Consider the following 24,590-nt stretch of genomic DNA (forward strand, 5'->3'; position numbering starts at 1 on the left):
ATGACCAAATTAAAAATGGAGATGGAAAAACAATATGTCAGTGAGCTCAGCATTTGGGTGAAAGCAAAACTTTAAAAAAATGTGCTTACAGCAGCAAAAAAAAACCTTGGTCGACCTTGGGCTCATGTTGCAGTTGCTATTCTGAAAAGCACAAGGTCAAGATTCACTATCAGTTACTGTTAAGGGTGAATTAAACAGTGGGGTGGGGTTGTACAGAGTTTTATAGCTGCCAGAGGATGGTGCTTTGAAAGTTTGAGCAAGAATCTGTCGAATGATCTAAGACCTAGGTTTAAATCTTGTCACCCATCCCTGGCGTTCTCATCTCTTGCTGCATCAGGGCAGGAAAAGGATATTCCCACACCCTATCCCCATTCTCTGGAAGTTTGGCGGTGTGTCCAAAATCAGGTCAGCAGTCTCGAGCCAAATAATCCCTTTTTATTTTCCATCTTTTGAACTTTCAGATACGCTGCCCTAAATAGATAATTTGATTTCTGCCGGTTTTATTTAACACAGCTGCATTTTTCATTGGCCATTTTTAGTGTGTTTTATTGTTAGCGCATTTTAATCTTTTAATGCAAGCCACTTTGGTAACGTGGCTTAACAGCGGGGCATATGCAGCTAGGAATAAATGTGGTTATTAATAACACGTAAGCTTGTCTGCCTGCAATTCCTCAGTTCCTATTAGGTCTGGGGAAGGGGCTATCAGGCCCCGCAATTAAACACTTGTGTGAGTCGTCATAGGCACATAGGCACTAAGGAATAGCATGCGGATGGGTGAGCAGTCTGGCAGAGAAGCCTTCTTCCTCCAGGCTCAGCAGAGAAATATAGCAGGATGATACTAAGCTATAGCTCAGTGGTAGAGCACCTGCTTTGCATGCAGAAGGTCCCAGGTTCATAGGCGCCGACTCCATGGGGCCTGAGGGGGCCCGAGCCCCCTCAAAAATTCGTTTGGGGGGGCTCTGCCCCCCCAATAATTTAAGAAAATTATTACAGTAAATTTCGCTCACGCAGATTTTTTTCCCTAAAAAGTAAGGGGAAATGTCTGTGCGTGTTATTGAGCGAATGTGTGGTCCCTGGAGCCGGAGCGCAGGGGCAAAAATCAGGCAAAAATAAGATCGGGCGGTCGGGCGGAGGGAAGGCGGAAGCTGCTGCTTTCCTGCATTCTGCCTCAGGGTCTTACTGCCCACCCGCTTCTGTTGCTGCGTTTGCTCAAACTCAACAAAGAGCAGGGAATCCCCTGCCCTCCTGGCAAGCAGAGGGTTAAGGGAAGGATCGAGTCCTTCCTTCTAATTCTTTCCTAGTCACACTGCGTGCCGGCTCCAGCCCACCACCTCCTCCTCTCCGTGCTCTAGGGACTCGCAGGTGGGAGAGAGAGAGAGAGAGGGCTGGCTTGGGGGGACGGGGACTTTTGCCTTCCTTTCCTCCCCCCCACCCCGTTAAACTCCTCCCCTGCATTCTTAGCCAGCTGCTTCTCCGCACACCCCTCTTGTGCTTCTTGTCCCTTCTGTGTTTTTCCTTCCCTCCCCATTTAAAACGTGGTGACAAAGCACGGATCCACATGGATCCTCAGGATTTTTGCATTGGGTCACCCCAAATTCACCATCAGATCACATTACATGTCCATGGCTACAGTCTGTACCAAAAAAATCACGCACCCACTGTTGCCTGGGGCTGCAATGGTGCAAAAACGTGGTTACAAAGCATGGATCCACAGGATCTTTGCACTGGGTCACCCCAAATTCACCATCAGATAACATAGCATGTCCATGGCTACAGCCTGCACCAAAAAAATCACGCACCCACTGTGGCCTGTGGCCACAATGGTGCAAAAACGTGGTTATAAAGCACGGATCCACATGGATCCTCAGGATTTTTGCATTGGGTCACCCCAAATTCACCATCAGATCACATAGCATGTTCATGGCTACATCTTGCACCAAAAAAATCACGCACCCACTGTTGCCTAGGGTCACAGTGGTGCAAAAACGTGGTTACAAAGCACGGATCCACATGGATCCTCAGGATTTTTGCATTGGGTCACCCCAAATTCACCATCAGATCACATAGCATGTCCATGGCTACATCTTGCACCAAAAAAATCACGCACCCACTGTTGCCTAGGGTCACAGTGGTGCAAAAACGTGGTTACAAAGCACGGATCCACATGGATGCTCAGAATTTTTGCATTGGGTCACCCCAAATTCACCATCAGATCACATAGCATGTCCATGGCTACATCTTGCACCAAAAAAATCACACACCCACTCTTGCCTGGGGCCGCAGTGGTGCAAAAACGTGGTTACAAAGCATGGATCCACATGGATCCTCAGGATTTTTGCATTGGGCTACTCCAAACTCACTGTCAGATCACATGTCTGTGGCCACAGCATGAACCACAAAAATCATATATCCACTGTTTCGTTCAGAATATATTTTTTTTCTTGTTTTCCTCCTTTAAAAACTACGTGCGTGTTATGGTCGGGTGCGTGTTATAGAGCGAAAAATACGGTAAATATCATTTCAGTCTTTTCAGAGCTATATATTCACTGCTCTGTAATAGTCTATAAGCATAATTGTTACTGTAAATTAAATTAGCTTTTTACGAAAATACCGTGCGTGTTTATGTTTTGTTTCTTTTTTCAAAGCCAAAAAGTGTTTCAGGCTTGTCGAGTTTCCCGGAGTGTGGAGTTATAGAGAGTCGAGTTTTCGGGGTTCTAATGTTGATCATATGACTCTAAAATACTTTTTAAAAACTTTAAAACTCACTAATTTTCATCTAAAATTTAGAAAACTTCCCGGGGCAGGACCCCGGTATGGGCCCCCCCAATATTTTTTATAAGTCGGCGCCCCTGCCCAGGTTCAGTCCCCAGCATCTCCAGGTTAGGGCTCGGGGAGACCTCTGGTTAGAAACTCCTGAGTACCATTGCTGCCAATCAGTGTGGACCACAGATCTTCAACCAGTGGGTTGGGAAGTACAGGTGGGTCGTGAGGCAATCCAAGATGGATCACAGCAAAGCCACTGCTGCCATGTTGGACTCCAGCTAAGGCTGACCAAACCAGAGGACACTGCGTGCAGTGTCTGGGCTATAAAATTTTACCATTTTTATCAATTATTTGTTCTATTAAATTTAAATCAAAAGTGAATACAGTGGTACCTCAGGTTACATACGCTTCTGGTTACATATGCTTCAGGTTACAGACTCCGCTAACCCAGAAATAGTGCTTCAGGTTAAGAACTTTGCTGCAGGATGAGAACAGAAATCGTGCTCCGGCGGAGCGGCGGCAGCAGGAGGCCCCATTAGCTAAAGTGCTGCTTCAGGTTAAGAACAGTTTCAGGTTAAGAACGGACCTCCGGAACGAATTAAGTACTTAACCCGAGGTACCACTGCACAGTGGTATCTCGGGATGTGAACGGGAGCCCTGTTCCAGAGCCCCGTTCGCATCCGAAACAGAACGTAAGACATGACAGTGCTTCTGCCCGTGCACGGGCCGCATTTCACAGCTTCTGAGCATGCGCGTGCTGTCATTCTGACTGTCTGCGCATGCGTGAGCAGCAAAACCCAGAAGTAACGCGCTCTGTTACTTCCGGGTCTCCGCGGAGCGCAACCCGAAAGCACTCAACCTGAAGCGTATTTATCCCGAGGTATGACTGTATGTGAAATGGGTCTCATGGTACAGATTGGGAGTCAGAGGTGGGCCTGGGGCCTGGACCAGTTGAATACCACTAGTGTAGACAGTACTTACCTAGCTGGATTAATAGTCCAACTCTGACACAGTATAAGGCAGCTTCCTGTGTTCTTGTGGGGAAATGGTGTTCCCTTAATCTGCAAGCTCCCAGCAAGCTAGTGGACATTCTTTGCAGCATATTTTATAGGACTGTTTACCAAGGGTAGGATTGATGTTATCCCCATTTTGCAGATAGGAAGCTTGAGAGAACAGCAACATTCCTAAAGTCTCCTTGCAAGTTCCCAACCTAGCTGAACTCTGAAAAGGAACGCTGCTCAGTGACCACCCTTAGCTCTGTGAAATTATGGAAATAGCACACTCCAAATTATGATGAGGCCAGCTTATACACAGAGGGGGGCAGGCAACCCTACTGAGAAGCCTTCCTGTGACTGGATGCCCTGTGGTGAGGAAGGAGCCAAACACTATCTCTCACACACGGACACAAACACAAACTGAGTGTCTGTTTCACTGCTGCGTGCACCTAGCCCTCTCCTCTTCGCCTTCAAAGTCTTGGCAACGTGGTGTGGATAACAAGCACTCCCCTCGCCCTGAAAGCTGAGCTCAAAGCAACAAGGGATAGGAAAATAAAGCTCACAGGGGGGTTATTTGGGTTGGCCATTCTACCGTTCTCTCTGCACAAGGTATTGGCAGAGCCATAAGCCAAAACTCCCTAGGGGTTCATTTGCTATTGACACTCCTATAAATACCTCTTATGACAAGCAAACTGGGCTCAATGGCATTGGAAGGACCCACCTTGATACCATGATGCAGCCACCTTCAGTCTTTTCTGAATAGCTTGCAAAGTCTTCAGCTGGTCCAGATCCACCTCTGACTCCCAACCTGCAACATGAAACTGTCACATATTCATTTTTGTTTTATACTTAACAGCGCTGATAAGGCACATTATTAATCCTAAAATGGAAATTCACAGAGCAATATACGTAGCTCTGCTTTAGCATTCACACTACAAATGAAAACACGTGATTTTTACACTTGATCTCAATCAAAAAGCTGAGAAGCTATTGAAAACCAGTGGTTTATTATTATTTTCAAAGGACATTTTTGATGAGACTCCTGGGCAAGTTAATTCTTCTAGATTTCATTCCATTGAGGGGTGAGATCAGGTTAACTTGCAAATCATTGCATAAGGCTAAACTTTTATTATTAATTTTTTTTATTTTGAATGTCAGTGTGGTTGAGGAGCCTTGCTCAGAAAGATGCCAAATGGCAGCAGGTGGATGATGGTTTCGCTTGCCAATTCTGGGTATTCTTTAGTAATTGTAATTTAAATCTTTGGAAAATGGTAGTTGCTGAAATTGCACTTTTAAGGTCGTGTCACAGGAAAGCTCAAGGAATCGTTTCTGCAACTCATGTTAATTCCAGGTAACTCTATGTCCTGTGAATGATGACTGTACACATACCCTCAAGCAAATTTGATTTTTAGCTTGTGTTCTTGTACCAGGGAAGGATGCTGTGCTGAGCTCTGTGTGTTTGTGTGTGGTGGAGTAGATTTTAGCCTGTGAAGGATTTCTTGCTGTTTCTTTTTTGAAGAACAGAAGATATGTCTGCATTCTATAATCTGCGGTGAACTCTTACGTATTCTCGTCTCCAGTATCCTTCCATTCTGGGAGAAATGTAAAAATCCAAAGACATGGTGCATGCATGCACTCATACATAATTTTATTTGTATGCTCCCTTTCCATAGTTCAAACCATGCTCAAGGCAGCTTGCAACATGGCAAAAATACGTAACTGCAACATAACAAAAATAGTCATAAACAATAAATAAAACATTTAAAAACATGCAACCAAACTGAAAAGTTTCCACATAAATCTAAAGTTTCCACATAGATCTAAATTTAAACACCCCATCCACTAAACAATACCCCAGCCCAAGAGTCTGTTCAGCAGACTCAGCTTTTGTAGCTGGTCAATCAGGGCCTCGCCCAGGCCAGGTGGAAAAAGCCTGCAAGACAAGGAGCAGGTCTTCCAGGCCTCGCAGCTAAATTGGTGCAGCCACTGAAAAGGCCCTCTCGCTTGTGGCTGTGTGACTAACTCCCCTGCCGATGGAAGTCAGAGAAGGGCCTCATCTGAAAATTTTAATACGCACACAGCTATCCCTGGGGACAAGGGACAAGGCAGCTTTCTGGAAGGCTGGGTAAAAGCAAAAAGACAGCTTAGGTAATTGATTCCGAAATTTGATTCTGCCAGCTTAAAACAAGGCTGTTTGCTTGACCTCTTCAGCACAACATGCCAAGATAACATTTGGATCTCACGTGTTAAACCTCTGTAATGACCGAAAGCCTTCTCCTGCGAAAATAAAGCCACAAAAATGGTCGGGGGGGGGGGGTCAGGTCACAGTGTGTTGTTCCGCTTAACGCAGCAGCCATCTCGATGCTTCTCTGTTTCCTTTCTGCTAGCTCTTAAAAATCTAGAAGCAGGACTGTGACTTTCAGCGATGGAGCCCTGTCTGTGGAATTCTCTCCCCAGAGAGGTGTGCCTGGCGATAGCATTAGCAAGTTTTAGGCGCCAGGCAAAGAGGTTCCTGTTTAGCCAGGAATTTGGCACTTAATTAGGATCATATGGCACGATGATCTTTCTTGTTATAGTGTTCATCTTTTTGTAGAGCAAGGTAGGATTTGTCTCTCTCTCTCTAATACTTCATGGTGAATACTGTTAGTAAACAATACTGGTTTTTATGATTGCTTTAAACTCGTGAAAGTGCATGTTTGCTTGGCTTTTATCAACTGTAAGCCACTTCATGACAACTTATGTAGTAGATGATTAATAAATGTAATAAATAATGACAATGCGATGGAAGTCACCACCTCTGGTGCTTTTAAAGAATGTGGCTCCAGTAGCTTTGTGGAGAAGAGGGAATTTTAGCAGGCAGAGTTTGTCCTGATAAAAGGCATCTATGACCTATGGAAACTTCCTCTGCTATAAAAGCATCAAAGAAATGGGGGTGGGGGAGAGAGAGAAACTGCTCTTTTTTGCATCTGTTCACTCTATCTATCTGTCTATCTATCTATGCCAAATTAACATTCTGCACGCAGAACAGCTGGATTCTGCGACCTGCAACAATGGATGCAATTTCAGCAAGTTGCAAAACTCCCATCAAACTTTGAACAATTAATTCTGCCCTCCTGGTGTCTCATTTGTTTTGCTTTTTTATGCTTTGCGCTCTTGATGACATTGGGGCAATTATATGTGATCCTGCTTTCAATATTGTTTGGGGGCAAAAGTTTTGGGGCAGAAACCTGCTGTTTCACTTCCAATCAATGCATGTCCTGTAACTTCTTGCTGAAAACCTGTAACTTTTTTTTTTACACCAATGTTGCAGAGATGTGTGTGTTTTGTCTTGCTATAGTACAAGAGTGACCCTCCAAGATCACAATAATGCAATGACATTGGGGAAGCATTGCAGAACAACCAAAAAAGCAGAATAGCGTGTGAAGATTGCAGTACAAATCCACCACTGATGCACTATTACTGTGTCAATGAAAAAACGAAAGAAAAACACCAGTCTGAAGGGGGTCCTGTGCTTCTAAAATTTCAAATTCACCCCCTTCCCAGCAACTGGTAACTATAATTTAGACACATTTTACTGGATCCTGAGATTTCAGCATGCATTGTCAACCCACTTCTAAGCATATTTTTGCATACATAAGGACTAGAAACTTGGTTTTTTTTAATTAAAAAAATGAAGAGTGAGATTTTCAGGAAGTACTTTTTCTTCAGCCTGCTCCAGACCATGCTCCCCTCCCACTTTATGTAATCCCGTAGAAATGCATCGTGTATCAACAACCCTGAATATATGCTCTAACACATACTTGGGAATTTCTCAATGGTTTTTGAGAAACTTAAAAGATGTAGGGGGGGGGTCAGGGTGTTTGTCACCACTCTGCAATGATTCCCCCAAGAAGGCCTTTTGGGACCCCTTATTAGGGGGTCAGTCACGTCAAGTGTAAATACCGGAGGAAAAATTCATTAACTGAGGACTTCCGGGTTGGCGCCATCGCCGAATGGCGGACTCCCTCCAAGCTCCGGAGGGAGCCTGCTCGGCAGGGGCTGGGTTCTACCGCGTCGGCGTCGCGGGGACCCTCAAAAACCATGGGCGCTGAAACCCATGGGCATGGTGACTCGGCGGGCACCGTTTGCGCCCCCCCGACCCGCGAAGGAGCCTTTTTAAAGGCTACGGAGCGGGTGCCGGGGTGTGTGTGTAGTGCTATGAGTCCTCCGCTTCCCCTACTGAGCGAAGCCGCATGCCATTTGGCGGAGAGCGCTGACTTCTTCCATTGAAAATTTGGATTAAAAAGAACAACCCGTGAGTAATTGGAAACTGGACTTAAAAAGGGAAAAAAAATTTAAATTCGGAGCGAGCGGGGGAGGTGCAAAAAGGAAGTCAGTCTCCCCCCTGTCGTAGAGGATTTAAAGCAAAGGATTTAACAACTAAGATCGAGTGCTACCTGATTTTGATAAAGTCACTAATTTCACGATGGAAAATTATAAGACTGGGCTGGAGGATAAAAGTAGAACGTGAGCCAAAATGCAACCCCCCCCCCCCGGGAACCGGGAGTGATCCACGAGAGCGCTGGGAGAGGAGAAACAGAGGCTTTGACAGCTGTCAAAGGAGCTGTCAAAGCTGAAGAATAAAAAGAGAGCTTTGTTATGAGGACTTTGCCGGTTACATTTGTTACAAATTAGATATAAATTGTTTAAAACAAGGAATAACAAGTTACTTTGACTGTTGGGTGCGATCTGGAAGGAAACTGAGTTACTATAATCCCTCTAGAGGGGCTGTGGGACACTACAAGTATTGCTGGTATGGAATTTGAATTGGACTTTTTATCTCCTGGGAAACTGCAGAAATGGAACACTATTTTGTCTACAGAGGTCTCTACACTAAAGGAGACAATAGATTTATCTATTGAAGAATGGAAGGGACTTGACGTAAAGTTTTGTTCCTGAATAACAAAGCCTCTGTAGGGGATTTAGAAGCTTTTGGAATTGGAACATTTTTGCAGGAGAGCAGGAAAAGAAACTAGAGGAAAGTGAGGAGAGAGAATAATAAGAACAACATGAACAACAAGAATTGGACAAAGCTGGAAGTGGGAACATTTGGGACATCCAGATTTGAAAGGTCTAAAGAAACAAAATTGGAGTTTTTACTCTTAAATACAGAGATCTGGATGGAAAAAATGGACCTTTTTGAGATAGAGCTTTTCCAAGATTGGACGCTTGAAACTAAAGATGATCAAAAAGACGGCAAAGACTATTAAAAAGACGGCAAAGTGGACTTGTGAAGGATTTCGGCCTAGATGTGGGATCTCCAGGATGACAACAGGCATTGATGGACATTGGGGAACGCAACCGGGAAAGGGGAGAGGGAAATTTGGAATCCAAAGGGTGTTAAATTATATTTTATTCTTTGTTCTATTTTCTTTTATTTTAATCTGTTCTGCATATTAAAGAGGGGAACTCGTGGAAGGGAGCAGGGTCGATTTTAGGGGATGGAAAAACATTCTTAACATTGCGTTAACTATAATAAGTTTAAAACTTGGGGTAAGAATTTGCTGAATCTATTTGAAGGAATTGGAATACAAGAGGGGGTGTGGTGGGGAAGTCCTGGCAAGATGCTAATGAAAATAAGGTTATAAAATGGATGTTTTATTTCTTTTTTTTTTTCCTGTTATATTTGAAAATGTTCAATAAATATTATTTTTTTAAAAAAAGCGTTGCCATCAGGGGTCAAAAAAAAGAAAAAGAAAAAAAGAAAAATTCATTAATTGAAAGGCGATATCAAGATCTTGAGGTTTAGCTGTCGTTTATGTTTGATAGTTCTTTTCTTCAGTGCTCATGGATTTAGTAATGTTGTATGCTATCACATGTGCTTTCTTCATTGCATCAATGAAGTCTGCAGAGGTTTTCAACACTGTATGGTAAGTCATGAAGTAGGTAGCTCCAACTTCAGAGTTGTTTATAAAGTTAACTGCAGAGCTATATGCTGCATGTCCTCCTTTGCCACATTTTGGATTAGGGTTATCAGAGAGGAACATTGGCAGGAATTTCATGAAGTCTTCACCCTGAGGTCTCTTCTTCCCTTCTAGAGTCAGTGGCCGGCAACGCACACAGGATGGATCCACAACTGAAGCATTGCAGAACTGCCCAGTGGTGTTGTAGATTCTGCAACAAGTTGACTGTGGTTTGACCCAATCAAAGTAGTCATCAATCCACGAAGAAGGAGCATAGCCAATTTTTGTGTAACTGTTAATCTCTGCTGCATCAAATATTTCTTGAACTAGGGAGTTGTTGTCACATCCTGTTCCACCACACACCATATTTTGCCCATTCAAAGTAGTATAGTCATGTCCTTCTTTTAGCACGAAGTATACTGGAGGACCTGCATGCAGGTATTTGCTGAGAGAGCTGAAGTAATCCAACATGTACGAGTCATCTGGCATTGACAGGCTCTGGTCCAGGCCAATCTCAACCTTGTTGGCAACTGCTATGCTGAATGACAGCACACCCACAAATACGGATATCACAACTGGTCTCATCCAATCCTTAAGAAGAAATGGAGAATATATATTTTTTGAAGAAACTGGACAGATGAAAGATCTCGGTTTCTAACTCCTCTCGTGAACAAGCTTCATCTCCCAATCCAGCCTTGGATAGTGTCCCTTCTTCTGCAGGATTCTGACTGTTGGATTACCGAGATGACAGCTAACTTCCTGCTTAGTGTGATGAAGAGGAAAGCGGCACCAACTTCTTCTTTAATACCACAGATGTAGTCGATTCGTCGCACAATCGAACCTGTTTTTGTACTCTCTGTCACTCGATGTTTTAAATCCCCTGTTACTTTTGTTACCCCCCCTTTTTTTCTTTTCTTTCAAAGTATTTCGCCCAGGACGACATCCACTTTTATTTCCCCACCCCCATTTTATCTTGTTATTTCTATGTATATTATGCTATGGCCACGGCTAATGCAATAAATCGATATGTTTGTAATGGTCTGTTTCTGTCAGCGCCATGGCTCCCCCTTGTGGCCATGCCATTCACTGGTAGCTCACCCTCTCAGCAGGGAGCGCTGCAGTGAAGTTCTTTTTTTTCAAAACTAGCTAGTTAGGAATAAAGAAATGTCTTCTAACGTGCCTCATATTTGCTTATTGTTTAGATTTCAACACGCACAGCGCCGCCACCCCGCAAAAAAGAGAAAGGGTATTGAAGTAACTAATCTTCCCCATTTAAAACAACTTAAGAAAAAATACAACCCACTATCATTTGCAATTTGCTAGCTCTGACAGCGACCAATCCTGTTTTGCCTAATTCAGAGAGACCAACTCTAGACACAAAAAGCCCAATCCAATGCATGCATACTCACTAAGCCCCCACTTCTGTGTTCAATGGGGTTTTACTCCCATGTAAGTATACTTCGGAATCAGTTTCAGTTCCCTTAGACCTCCGCCATCTTAAAATCAGTTCTCCACATTTTGTAGTATTTCTGTTCCCAACTCCCCTTTAAAGTCCTCATGAAAAATTCATCAGCATTTTAATACATCTGGTTTGCCCCTGTGAAAATAGGATACAAGACCTGATGAGCCACTGGCCTGATCCAGCAGCCTCATCTTATATTATTACATTCTCTCCACCTAAAGCATCTGTTTCAGTTTGTGAGGTCTGTGTTCAGTGTAACTCATAATTTTTTTTTGGGGGGGGGGGAGATTTCACAAGGCACAGAGAAGAAATGTGCAAAGCTGCGTCGAAGGACTGCCACCTTCCCACTCCTTGGACACGAGGATTTGGAGATTGTGATCCTTCAAATGTTGTTCAACTCCACCCAGCCCAGGCAGCATGGCCAGTGGTCAAGGACAGTTATCGGGGCCGGATTTAGATGAAGAGAGGCCCTTGGCTACTCCACTTGTGAGGCCCCACCCAATCCCCCACCCTCACAACTAGAAGAAAAAATTCAGAAGTGAACTGTACAAATTCGCACAAGAATTCAGTAACAAGTCTGATTTCTGAAGGGCTTTGCTGACCTTGTGTAAATGACCTAGCGCACGGGTCCAAAAATGCAGCATAAACACCAATTCCAGTTCTTCCATTTTCTGCAAAAGATTGTTAGCTCGGAGCCTGATTTCCCCTTTCCATTAACATCAGAGTACAAATGACTGAGGGTATCAGTGACAGCACTAACTTTCCAAAACAGCTTCTGTGGCTTTTGCGTGTACGTCGCACCTAGCGTCTGACAAATATTTAGGCACTTTAGACTGAGGTGGCGAAAATGATTTTAGAACTGCCCATCTCTTTGTGGAGGATGAAAAGAAGGAATAAATTTTGTTGCTAATGCCAAAACAGTTCACTGCATCAAGGCAGCAATCCACAGCTGAACGGCCCACCAGATTTAAAGAGTGACCTGCCGGCTCTTGTTGCTTCAACGAGTGGTTAATGCACGAAAGCAGTGATGGGTCTTAACTCAGCATTTTCGAGTCTCTGTCTCTTGTTCTTGCAAGCACCACTTTCAAATCTTTTACTCATGCTTAGATTAAAATAAAAATAAAAATAAATCTTCAACTGGATAAACTTGGGCTTCTGTCACTCTTCAGTAGCTGCCACCACTCACTGACTTCCCTATGCCTTTCTTAAGGGGCACAAAGACCCCTTTGGCTGACTCCTGGGGTTTGGAGATGAAAACCCCTAACTTTGGGTTTCTCATGGAGGGTTGGCACCTGCACATTTTTGCACTTTCCCCCTCCCAGGACCCTTCTTAAGGCACTGGTAGTGGGCAGAATGGGGGAGACTCTGTAGTCACAGCACCAGACTGGGCTTTTAAGCAAGTAACAAATATTTTCTTGACTATCTACAAGTAACAGGATTTTAAACACAAAAGGCACTTTAAATTAAACACAGATAAGGAAAACACCACCAGGCACTAATAAAATATGACAAAACTGTTAAGTTGTGGGTGAACATATCAGACGACATAGCGATTCTTCAAACAGCTCTTGTTTATTCACAGGCCTGAACTGAACTGAACTGAAGGGTTCAGCCAGCCTGCTTATATACAGCTCTACTAAAATGCAACAGTAACCATTTTCTGTAACTATCCAATCACTGAACATCACTTTCAATCCCTTCTTTGCATATGTGGACCTGAGTGAAAACTATCTACAGTATCCCCCTGCTGGTCCAGGGTGAGAACTTCAGTACATAACAAAAACGCAGTCCCTCTGACCCTGAACTGATCTCTATACTTATTTCCCCTCGGGATGAGGTCCAGTTACCAACCTGCAGCCTGGCCTCCTGCCTTCTACAGGTAGTTCTTCCCACTGCTGCCTTCCCTGGTCCCCAAGGCCACTCTCTGCCGGTGGGCAATTTACAGTGCATGCTGGAGGCACCAACAGGGCTCTGTGAAATGTGAAAGATAGACTTCCCTGCCTGGGAGGGGTGAGGCCAGTGCCAGTCACATGTGCTTGCCTTGTTCTGTTCAAGCCAAGGAAGAAGGAAGGAATGGAAGAGAACTGGGAGAGCTTGCTTGCCTGGTCTATCTGCCCCAGCCAGCCCGCCCCCCCCCCACTCACACTCTCCCACTGTTTAAAGTGCAGCACGTACCACTACTGACCTGACCCTTGAGCTGGGGAAGGCTGTGCAGCTGGGTGTTGACTCTGTGGGCTCTGGCTTCTGAGATGGAAAATTCTGGGGTGCGAGGATACTCAACAGCCCAGCTCATCGGGGTGCAAGTCCCTGCAGTTAGCAGAAGAAGGAAGTTCCAGGCAAATACAGGAGCAAAACAGTGGTCAGTAGATCACAATCTTTATTGTTGTGCAACAGGTCCCCACATAGAGTAAGAACCCTGAACATGGGTTATAAGCTCTTTGAAGACCTTCCTTCCCTACCCAGAATACATTTCCAGAACCACCATTGATACATCACTGATACATCATCATCATGTCACAAGGAGGGAGGGGAGTCATGAGGTTACCCAAGTTCATCAACTTGCCCCTGTCATGAATGATCCAGCTGCCAGGGAAGGTTTGCAGCCAGCTCCCAGTAAAGGAAATAGCCAGGAAGAGAGAGGGTTAACTGCCAGACAAGATGAGCATAGCCTAGTGTCAACTCCCCCACCCTTAGGACTGGCAGTTGATAAGAGAAGGACGCTGGCCTGGCCCAGACGAAGAATGCCTGGTCAGGACACCAAACACCTGGTCAGGACACCGAACACCTGGCCAGGATGAAGAAGGTCTTCTTCTTTGCGACACGCCCAGACAACTAGGGCTGTCCATCGATGGTTCGCATTTCTGGGGGGTGGGGGCGGTCTAACTTCTGTGTGGCTAACCCCAGCCTCTCCACTAAGTTCACGTTCATAAAGTCTGTAGATGCTCCAGAGTCTGTGAGTGCACACACTTGCTCGCTGCTCCCCTGGGAGTCATATTGTGGCTCACACTGTAATTCCCAGAATCACTGGTCCTGGCGGAGGCCCTTCTACTGCTTTTTCTCCCAGCCCTGGACCTCCGGAAGGGGCTGGGACTGGTCATTTCCCAGCAACACATCCTTGCGCTGGGGTCTACACTCATCCCTGACAGGGATCCCTGGGTCTTCCTGTCTGCACACTGTCACGCCAAGTGTGTCTCTGAGCTGCAAACAAAACACAGCTGTTTTCTCCCTCTCAGCTGGCCAAACTCCAGGAAAGCGCCTCCCCCTGGTGGCACCCAGTTGCATAGGTTCCTCCCTCTCCACTGCCAATGCTCTCAAGAAATGCAAATTACCGCAAATAGAGAAGGAAGCAGTTCATCAGGTCAGAAAGAGCGAAGAGACAGTCCCTCAGAGAAGGAGGAAGAGGTGGGAGCTGACCCTCTTAGTCCCAGGTCTCGGCAAATGGGAGGGCTACAGGATAGGAGACAGGGCAAAAGACATCAGAGAAAAAAGTTAAGTTGCTTCTGGTACGAGTGCCGCTCTGGGTACCAGAGCAGGTTGCTTCTCCTTTGCCCGCTGGGGAGTGGGCGGGCTGGTGAGGCCCCCGGCTTCAGCCTACTTAGCCTATACATAAATCTGGCACTGACAGTGATGAAGAATGGGTTGCTGGTGCACGGGGCTGCATGGGGCGGGGGGTGGGTGGGAGCAAGGGAAACAGATGGAGTACGCATGCCCATTCAGCTGCGTAATGGTGTCTGTGTCACCCAGGAGATCACAGCCACAGAGTTAGAGGGGTCACTTCCTGTTTCACACGGGGAGGTTCTTTTCAACAGAGCCCAGTGACGGAAGCGCACAGCTGTATGGAGACAACACTGGGTGTTGAAATTTTGTGCCCCTAACAATTTTGAGCCTGGGGCAACAGCCCCTGTGCCCCCCTCACACACTATGCCACTGGTCAAGGATGACGGGACCTGTGGTCCAGCAATCTCCAGAGGCCCACAGGTTCCATGCTTCTGCTTGAACAGCTTAGCAGGAGGCAGAAATCCAACTGGGGCAGCTTCCTGCATTTATTTGTGAGCAAAATCCCACCTGCTTTTCGCACAACAGCTGAGCGCTCTGCATGGGAAAAGTGGCATTGCTATCGGCTTCCATACGGAAACTGCCACCACGTGGAGGAGTATCGGGTGACACATGTGCCTCATCCCCAGCGAGGTGTCTATCCCCCTAGGGTGCATGTCGTGACTGCACATGGTCCCATGCAGCCTGTTCTTGTGCCTGAGAACTGAGCAAATATCACAACAGTGGAGATGAGTGAGTCAGTGTGTTTTGCCCCTTTAATCATCCATGATGTTTCTTGGCTGCCTGAACACCACGCTTGGTTCTCTCTCGCTCCCCAAGAGGGATGATGGTTATCTAATAACTGTATTTGGGGAGGATGCTTAGTCACCAAGCCTGATGTGAACCCCTATCTGGCTGTCACAGGGAGAGGAGCGCAGCGGTTAGGAGGGAAGCGTCCTTAGAAGACTTGGAGGGTTCCTGCTGCGCTGTTCTTCTCAACTAGGTCAACAGTAATAGCAGCATCAGGAGCTACTGTGGAAGGAGAGACTCTATTTCCCCCAAAACTGATTGGAACTGCTGTCTAAAACTAGAACTTACAGGTACACCAACATTTTGTTTATGTTGGCATTTTGGAGGAAGAGAGAAAAATGCCCCCACGGAAGCTGGTTGAAACTCACATGGTTTAAAGATACTGCATTGGGTGTTTGGCATCTTTTCAGTAATGCTCCCCACAAAAAAAACATCTCAATACAATACGGACCTTCTCTGCTCAGTTTGAGCCCTCACTTTACCTATGAGATCACCTTACTTCATACATGCCCTCGGACTGTTTTGGTCAATGGAACTGGCGCCATCACAGGTGCCACATAATACCTGCTCCGCAATTGTAAGAACTCAGTCATTTAGTGTGGCTGCACTTTGGAACTCCCTGCCAATTGATATCAGGCAGACACCTTTGCTGCACTCCTTTTGGTGCCTGCTAAAAACATTTTTGCTTAGACAAGCTGGCCTAGATTTTTAGAAAGTTGATATGAGTTTCAATCTATTTTTCGTCTATTGTTATTTTAAATGTTCAAAAGCTTTATTGTTAATTTTTCCTATTGGTTATTTTTATTTTTCAATCTTTTTTGTGTAAACCGCTTTGAGACACTTTTTTTGCAATCAAGCAGTGTATAAATTTTATGAAATAAAACAAATAATAAAAATAATTGGGTAGGTGTGAAACTTAACAGCCCCAACATCACATAGTTTTGTCTTGTCGTGCCAAGAAACATCCACATCGTTAAGGTGTATTTTTCCGTAAAAGCTACTCATTACTAGCATGGCTAATAATTTTGCTAAAAAGGGGCTATTTCGTTTTTGCACTTTATAAAGAACCTAAGGAGAGCCTGCCAGTTCAGGCCAATGGCCCATCTAGTCCAGCATTCCGGTCTTATAGTGGCCATCTGGATTTCTATGGGAAGCCCACAAGCAGGACCCAAGCACAAGAACACTTTCTTCTGCAGTTTCCAGCAACTGGTGTTCAAAAGCATATGGCTTCCAGCCACAAGGTTTTAGACAAGGGACGTCCCCAGCCTACCTGGAGATGCCAAGGACTGAAGCGGAAGCCTTCCACGTGCAAAATGGATGCTCTTCCGTGGAGTTCTGGCCTTTCCCAAATAGGAGCCTAGGAAACCTTCTACCAAGTTAGACCACTATTGCATCTAGAGCAGTAGTTTATGCTGATGGGAAGCAGCTCCCCAAGATTTCTCTCAACCCCTACCTAAAGATCCCAGACATGGAAGCTAGTTCTGCCTGCAAAAGGTATCTTCTTCCACTAGAGCTCTCCTCCCTCCCTGCTCTCTTGCAATAAGCACCAAATTGTAGCACACAATATTTATTCCTCTGTGTTCCCTGCAGTGAGGCTTGAACCCCATTTTGGGGGTTGTTTGTGATGCTAGGGATTGAACCTGGGAACTTCTCCATGCAAAGTGCATGCTCTGCCACTGAGCTAAAGTCTCTGGGTTCCTTCGCCTGCCTGTCTGCCCTAATAGGGCTTTTCCAGTGCAGACGTCGGTAGTGCTATCAAACTCACATGAGGTTTGAGCTGGGAAATAAATAAAAGAAGTGCCTTAAAATCATCTCTCTCTCTCTCTACCCCCCCCAACTTTCTTTAGAAAGTCCTCAGGCACCTGGAGCGAAGCAGAGAGTGCAGCTCTGCATCCCTTCTTAGCATATGAGGGCGTCGCTTTAAAGGCAAGATCCCACATCTCATTCCCGCCGGGGCCCATCCTGGAGGGACCCAGGCGGTTAGGCTGAGCTCCGCGCTTGCAAACTGCAGAGACAGCTGGCCTCTTTTGCAAAATAGCAGCCGCTCAGCACCCCCACCATCGCGCTGACATCACTCAATGCCTGCCTCGCTGTAGGCAGGTGATATATAAGACAGATGCCACCGTGCCTCTGCTTAACACGTGAAATGCATTTCTTGATTTCGTTTTCGCGACGCACGAGTGACACAGCTCCTGTAAGCGGGGAGGGATCACAAGCTGCGAAGTAAGCGGCGAGCACTTTAAACTGTTTGCTTCTGTTTTTTTCCCAAAGGAACAGAGCGGGCTTCTGGGTTGCCTGCTAAATCGTTGCTACTGATAACAAGCTCCACCCTGCACATGCTAACTTGATTAGAATGATTAAACAGGGTTCTATACATTGCCCTGGCAGCGCTCTTAGCACCAGCCTGCAGAAGGGTTTCTGTCAGGCCACGGAAAAGAAAGCAGGAGATCTGTCTGTACTTGAAGCATCGGTGCACAGTCTGCACGCAACATACATTCAGAGCAACTCCCTGAGGAACCTCCTTGACACTTGGAATGGGTGACTAACAAGTAAAGTGTCCCAGATCGCATGCAATTCCCATCACCTCTGAACATTGGCCACGCTGCCTGGGCTGGTGAGTCCAGCAAGGTTTAGAGAGCCACGCACTGCTACTGCAGGCAACAAGTACAGTAGAAGAGGTTTGACAATGAACCGACAGGGGCTTCGTCGTCCATTTGGAAAAGTTCCCCAGCATTCCACCAGAGGGCGGTCCCAGCTCCTGGCAGTGCCGGCCTTCAAAAAAATTGCAAAACTCCCATGCACAAAGCTTTAATTAAACATCCCTTTGAAATTCAACGCGAAGCTGTGGAGCTCCGAGGAAAGTACTTCCCCAGGGGTGATGGGACGGAGGGGGGGGGGCGTGCAGGAAGCGGGACAGGCGTGGTTTCCCAAGCAGAAAGACATTTCAAATTGCTCTGTGGGTGGACCCTCTTCCAGTAAGGCTACTTTTGAGTGGTTTTGAGAGGGATGAAGGAGTGGTGTCCAGGGCAGGGACACAGGGAAGGGGTACAAAGGAATCTGTTTGGTGAGGCTCTCAGAGCTCAGGGGAGGAAGAACTTAAAGAAAATCTCATGGGTCCTCTTATCTGAATAATGTACTGAGTGTAGAACATCTTGTTGATAGGAAATATGTCCTTGCTCTACCATATTATTATTTTTATCACCATCATCTGTCATTTGTTATAATTTACCAATCTCTTCCCATCCAGTCTGTTATAAAAGCTGGACTGTAACCCTGCTCTCCTAAACTACTACTTAAAAAAAAAAAAATATTAGTTTTTACAAATTTAAAACAATAAAGAGAAAAAAAAATTAACGTATCCATATATGAGATTCTCTGAATCTTGTGACTTCCCCCCATCCCCTGCATGGGTCCTTTAAATATTTTTTCTAAAACTACATATCATTACGTTCACAGTTTTCAACCCTCTAAATTATTTATATATTTTGTTTCTTTACAAGTTATTTCTAAAGTCCAACTAACGGTTTTATTTGTTTACAATGGTCTCCTAAGTAAGTTATGAATTTTCCCCATTCTTTTTAAAAGTCATTATCTTCTTGATTCCTGTGTCTCCCAGTCAGTTTTGCCATTTCAGCATAGTCCAGCAGTTTGGCTTGTCATTCTTCCCTAGTAGGGACTGTTGGTTCTTTCTAACTTTGGGCTAGTAGCATCCTAGCAGCTGTTGTCGCTTACATAAACAGTCTTTCTGGTCTTTTGGGTTGTCAGAATCTTTAATTCCTAATAGAAATGCTTCTGGGTTTTTTAAACAAATGTTATTTTAAACATCCCCCCCCCCCAATTCATTGTATATCAATTCCCAAAAAGACTTTGTTATCTCCTAATCTTCTAAGCAGACCTAATTAACCACCATTCTGTGCATGCTATAGAATAGGAAGCCTTGGAGAATTGGGGCCCACCTTTCCAGAGATTTAGTTGTTTGGAGATTCCCAGAGCGAGAAGTGTTCATTTTGCCTCCCTGAACTAGATTTCTTGTTGCACCATAGAATATATTGGCTGCTGCCTTGCCACAAATACATTTAATACATTACTCTTTCCAGCCTCCTTCCTAGAAAATCCCATCTGCACAGAAGCCTCTGTCTAACTGTTGCAGCTACTGATTCTGATGGCTGCTACAGGCAGTTGGAAAACCCATTTCCAGGCCTCTTGGGAGCACCACCAACTGCCCAGTCACCTTCCTTGGCACAACCTGCCTTCTTCATTAGCAAGGAGAAACAATGAAGCCCCAGTGAAAAGAGGGTCTTTTGTGCACATGGGGCTCCTGCGTGAACCATCCCTTAGCACTCTGTACATAGGAAGTGGGGAGAATTTTGATGCAGTTCACATTTAAATGTGAACCTACCTAATCCACACTTTCTGAAGCAATGTGAGAAGTGAAACTCACACTTGCTATGAAATTTGCAGTGCAGTTCTCCAGTCAAGCAATGTGGAAAGTGGCCATAAAAATGCATATATTTGTGCATTATTTTAAAGGAAACTGCATTGCAAAAAAAGGTGCACATTAGGCAGAATTATATACAAACATGAGAGTATTAGAATAAATTTTCACTGAGATGCTGCGGAATTGTCATGGTCATTTTTTTTTTGAAGCATTGCGTATTGCTTCAGAAATGTGGAGGGAATCAAAGACTGGAAAAATATGAAGCTGAGAGACACCTCTAGTCAGGCCCTACATAAAGGGCCACCACTGCTGCCAGCCCTTCCTGTCACTCTGGGGGATGGTACCTGAGAGTGAGTCAGATACCAAGGCACTACCTCCATCGCCAAGGTCATGGAGATGCTGGCACGAACAAACCTCACGGGCCCTGCCCACTTGTAGGAGGGCCCATTTGCTTGTCCAGAGCAGAGATGCCTGTCACTTGCCATGATAAGGCTTGTGCCTCCCCCAAGCTCTGTAAAGAGCCAGTGTAGTCTAAAGGTTAGAGTGTGGGACTATGAGGTGGGAGACCAGGATTTGAATCCTCACTCAGCCAGGAAGCTCTCATTGGGTGACCTCCTACCTCACTGGGTGGTTGTTGTAAGGATCAAATAGGGAGGAGCTGAACTATGCACGCCACCTTGAGCTCCTTGGAGGAAATGAGGAATATGGAAATGAATGAATGAATGAATGGAAGAGGCCGGTGGGGGAGCGCATTGTTGAGTCAACCACTTCAGCTCCTGCTCAGCCATGTAATTCACCTGCGGTGCATCACTCAGATGTAGGCATTAAAATAATTTTGGAGAAGCAGAAAGCCAGGGGTTCAAGTTTGTTTGTTTGTTTGCAAATACATATATTTATATATCATATAAACATATCACAATGGTTCACAACAATATAAAAAACCATACAGTAAAATCTTCTAAAAGTTAAAAGCCAAAAAAAAAAGCCTTAGTAGACCATGGTGAGGTGTGTGTGCGCTTAACTGCTTGCCTAGTGGACAGAACAGCTTTCAGCAGGCATTTAAAAGTTGGCGAAGAAGACTCCCACTGCATCTGTAGTTCTTCACCCGGCAGCAAAGGCCAGGACAAGGTGGGCCGATGATCTGACTCAACCCTAAACGGATCATCATTTTGTTCTCAGGTAGCATTGGGAGTGGGCCGTGATTGAAGGAGACAGTGAAGAACAAGCCAGTAAATCTCTCTCTCTCCCTCCCCCCCAAACATACACGGAAATTACCACCTTGATAAGAACAGTGGGTTGCATCCGTCATCTTCCACCAGCCTCCGACTGATGCTTTAAGTGACAGCTTCATTCAGCTTAATTACAGCATCCCTTTCATCCCTCAGTCTGCTCCCGCTCCTCCCATCTCTGCACCACGTAATTGCCAAGCCCACAAGAGTGGCTGCCTGGGGCTCTGAGCAGGGGCTCCCTCTTCTTCCCCAACACTCACCTCTCCCTTGTAAAGGAGAACTGGCCTCCTTCACAGCTAAGGAGGATGGCCCTCTCCCCAGCGACATCTCTGCCAGTAACCTATGGTCTCAACCCAATGTCCCACTGGGCCAGCAGATGGCCATCCAGGGCTCTCCATGGTCGGGTGGACAGGGTCCCACTACAATGCAGTTCTTTGCTTATTTAAAGAATAAAAAATCAGCCCCACTACCAAGACTTCCTATAGCAGGTCTAGGGGTCAAATGTGGTCCGCCAGGCTTCTCTGGCCCTTGGAACTCTGTCCCCGCCACACACTTTGCCAGCCTCACTTCACACCCTCCTTGGGTGTTTTTGCCTGGCTCGACTGTGTCCTTGAACTCTGATAATGCCACCTGTTAGGTTAAATGGATGATAGATGTGTGTATGTGCCTAGAAAGTTGTCTACTGTTCCAAAAGGAACATTTATATTAATTGCTCCAAAAACTTTTCCCTCTGGCCCCACCCACCATTGGCATGGGACCCCCAGAAGGTTGATCAGAAGGGAAAGTAGCCCTCAGACTGGAATAGGCTTCTCTGGGTTCCACTGGCCAGGAAGGTCAAGGAGCTTCATGCTTATTCTGGTTGATTTATTGAAAGTGCCAAAGCTAAAGGGCACGTGCCTGGTACCAGGGAGGCATTTAGCTCTGGGAGCCTTGTAGGCAGCATGTCAGAGGCTGAGAGATTGCCAGCTCCATTCCCCACGCTAGCTCTCTCACCTTACCTTGCATGTCCCTTCCTGGGTCACTACGATCCTCAGGAGAGTGCTGGAGATGGGCAAATCTGTCAATTTCGGTTTCTTATTTTTTCCCTATCTTACATTCCGTTCCTCACATTTTCACATCCATTTGCACTTTTTAAAAAAGTCCTCTTGCTAGTACAAATTTCACCTGCTTTTTAGCACAAATTTCTTCTACTATGCACAGTTCGTGATACTCATGCTTTTGCAAAGTGATTTTCTCCAACATTATGCATTTTTACATGTTATTTTCATGAATATATACAATGTACACTTTACTCTCAAATATGCATCTTTGTGCACAATGCACAGCTGGAGAACCGCATTGCAAAATTTGGTTCACACTGCGTTTCAGAAAGTGTGGATTGCCTTTAAATGCAAACTGAATCTAATTTCTGCCCTGCCTCTAGGAGAGACAAGACTTCCATGTGCTTCAAGGCTTGTCTCCTGTCCACAAACACCAGAGCCTTAAGTGTGGTGGCACCTTCCCTTTGGAATGTACTCCCAGTGAACATCAGGCAGGCATCTATAGTGTTGGCATTTAGGTGCCTGCTTCAAACTCGTTTGTTCGCCCAGGGCGATCCAGCTAAGCTGACTTGTTAAGCTGATTTACAGAATTGCTGATTTTAAGCTATTCACTCCAAATACATTTATTTCTTAATGTTGGCAGTATAGATTTATTTTATTTTGTTGCAAATGGAATAAACAAATAAATGCATCTGCTCTCTTAAGAAGGGGCCTGAAGGAAGGATTGCATAAATTGAATTTAATGGTACTTTCCCAGTCTCTCCATACACAGAAATGTAACATCCACCTGTGGCCTCTTTCTGATAGAATTTGCTCCGTGACAAGGCTGCTCCTGTGCAACCGAATCTGTCCCTTTCTGCAGCGCTGCCCTTAATCAGCCACCCTGGTGGCACGCTAATGAGTGTTTGTATTATTAATAACATTTAGTACCAGCTGCCCCACATCCAAAAGGGCTTTGAAATCTGACCCTCCACATGTAGACTCCCCTCCATGCAACAGCGGTATTAGATGAGTCACACAAGATCCGAACTTAATTGAAAAATGTCCCTCCATATCCACAGCTGTTTGCTACTGAGCTGTCTCAGGAATCACCTGTACAGGTAGGGCAATGAAATACAAAGGAATATTTGTGTACTACCTTTGATTGTCTTTTGGAACTGATCATGTTAGCGGCCTTTGGATTCTTTCTTTCTTTGTGGAACAGCAGGTTATAAATACTTTAAGCCCTGACTGATCCACGCTCACCTAGATCCAGGCCTGCAGCAGATCTTGACCTAGTGACTTTGGCCACAGTCAGGAGGGGTGTCAGCCTGTGCACCCCCCCCCCAAAGGAGGAAACCTCAGGGCCCCTGACTTGCCAGCAAAGGAAGCCCACTTGCGCCAATAGGTCAAAGGAGGTCAGGTGAACATCCCCTAAGCACTTACTTAAAGGCTTCTGGCTTGCTCTGTGGAGCGAGCAACCGGGAGACATAGTTTGTGCATTGCTGCAGAGCGCCAGGTGTGGTCCTGCCCTCTTCATAGCTGAGCCAGGACTTGAACTCAGGCCACATCTGCAGCATACGTTTAAAGCGCTCTGTTTAGCAGGCATGGCTTCCCCCAAAGAATCCCTGAAAGCATAGTTTGTCAAGGGTGCTGAAAGATGTCAAGAGATCCCTGTTCCCCTCACAGAGCTACGATTCCCAGAGTCCCCTGGGAAGAGGGATTGATTCCTAATCTTCTGTAATATCAGCATCAAGTAGACAAGCACCCAGGTGATCAGTGATGTAGCACCGTTTCCCCAACCAAGTGCCCTGAACTACAACTCCTTTCAGTTGTACTGGCTGGAGCTGATGAGAGTTATAGTTCCAAAAATTTGGAGGGTGCCACGTGTCTGTCTGATTGTCTGCTTGATGCTGATGTTACAGTCCCAGCAGGAGTTGGGCTTCTTGTCCTGTTAACTACCTATATACCATGCCAGGGGTGGGGATTCTGTGGCCTTCGAGATGTTTCTCCAGCTCCCATCATCCCTGACCATGGGCCTGTTGGGATCTCCACTCAACCAAGCTGATAAAGCTCATCCTCCTCCGGCCGAGTCCTTCGGAATCGCCTCCGACATGATTGACAACCTGAACCTCTGATAAGGCTCCAGGCACATCCCCCATCCAGCAGAGAATCAAAGCAGCACAGGGAAGAGACGAGAGGTTTGGGCTACATTGCTAGGAGTTTTATTACTAAGCTACGCAGGCAGAAAAGACATTCTCTCTCTGTGAAAGACAGAGAGCAACTGGAACTAACAAAGGAACAGGAAACCACTAATGTCACATCCGTCTCCCGTGAGACTTCCAACAATATGGAATGTGTGGAATGTAAACAGAGTCTTGTGACTCCAAAGCAGCTG

The sequence above is a fragment of the Podarcis erhardii genome (assembly GCF_964252035.2).
Source record: "Podarcis erhardii genome assembly, chromosome: 16".
NCBI classification, from domain to species: Eukaryota; Metazoa; Chordata; class Lepidosauria; order Squamata; family Lacertidae; genus Podarcis; species Podarcis erhardii.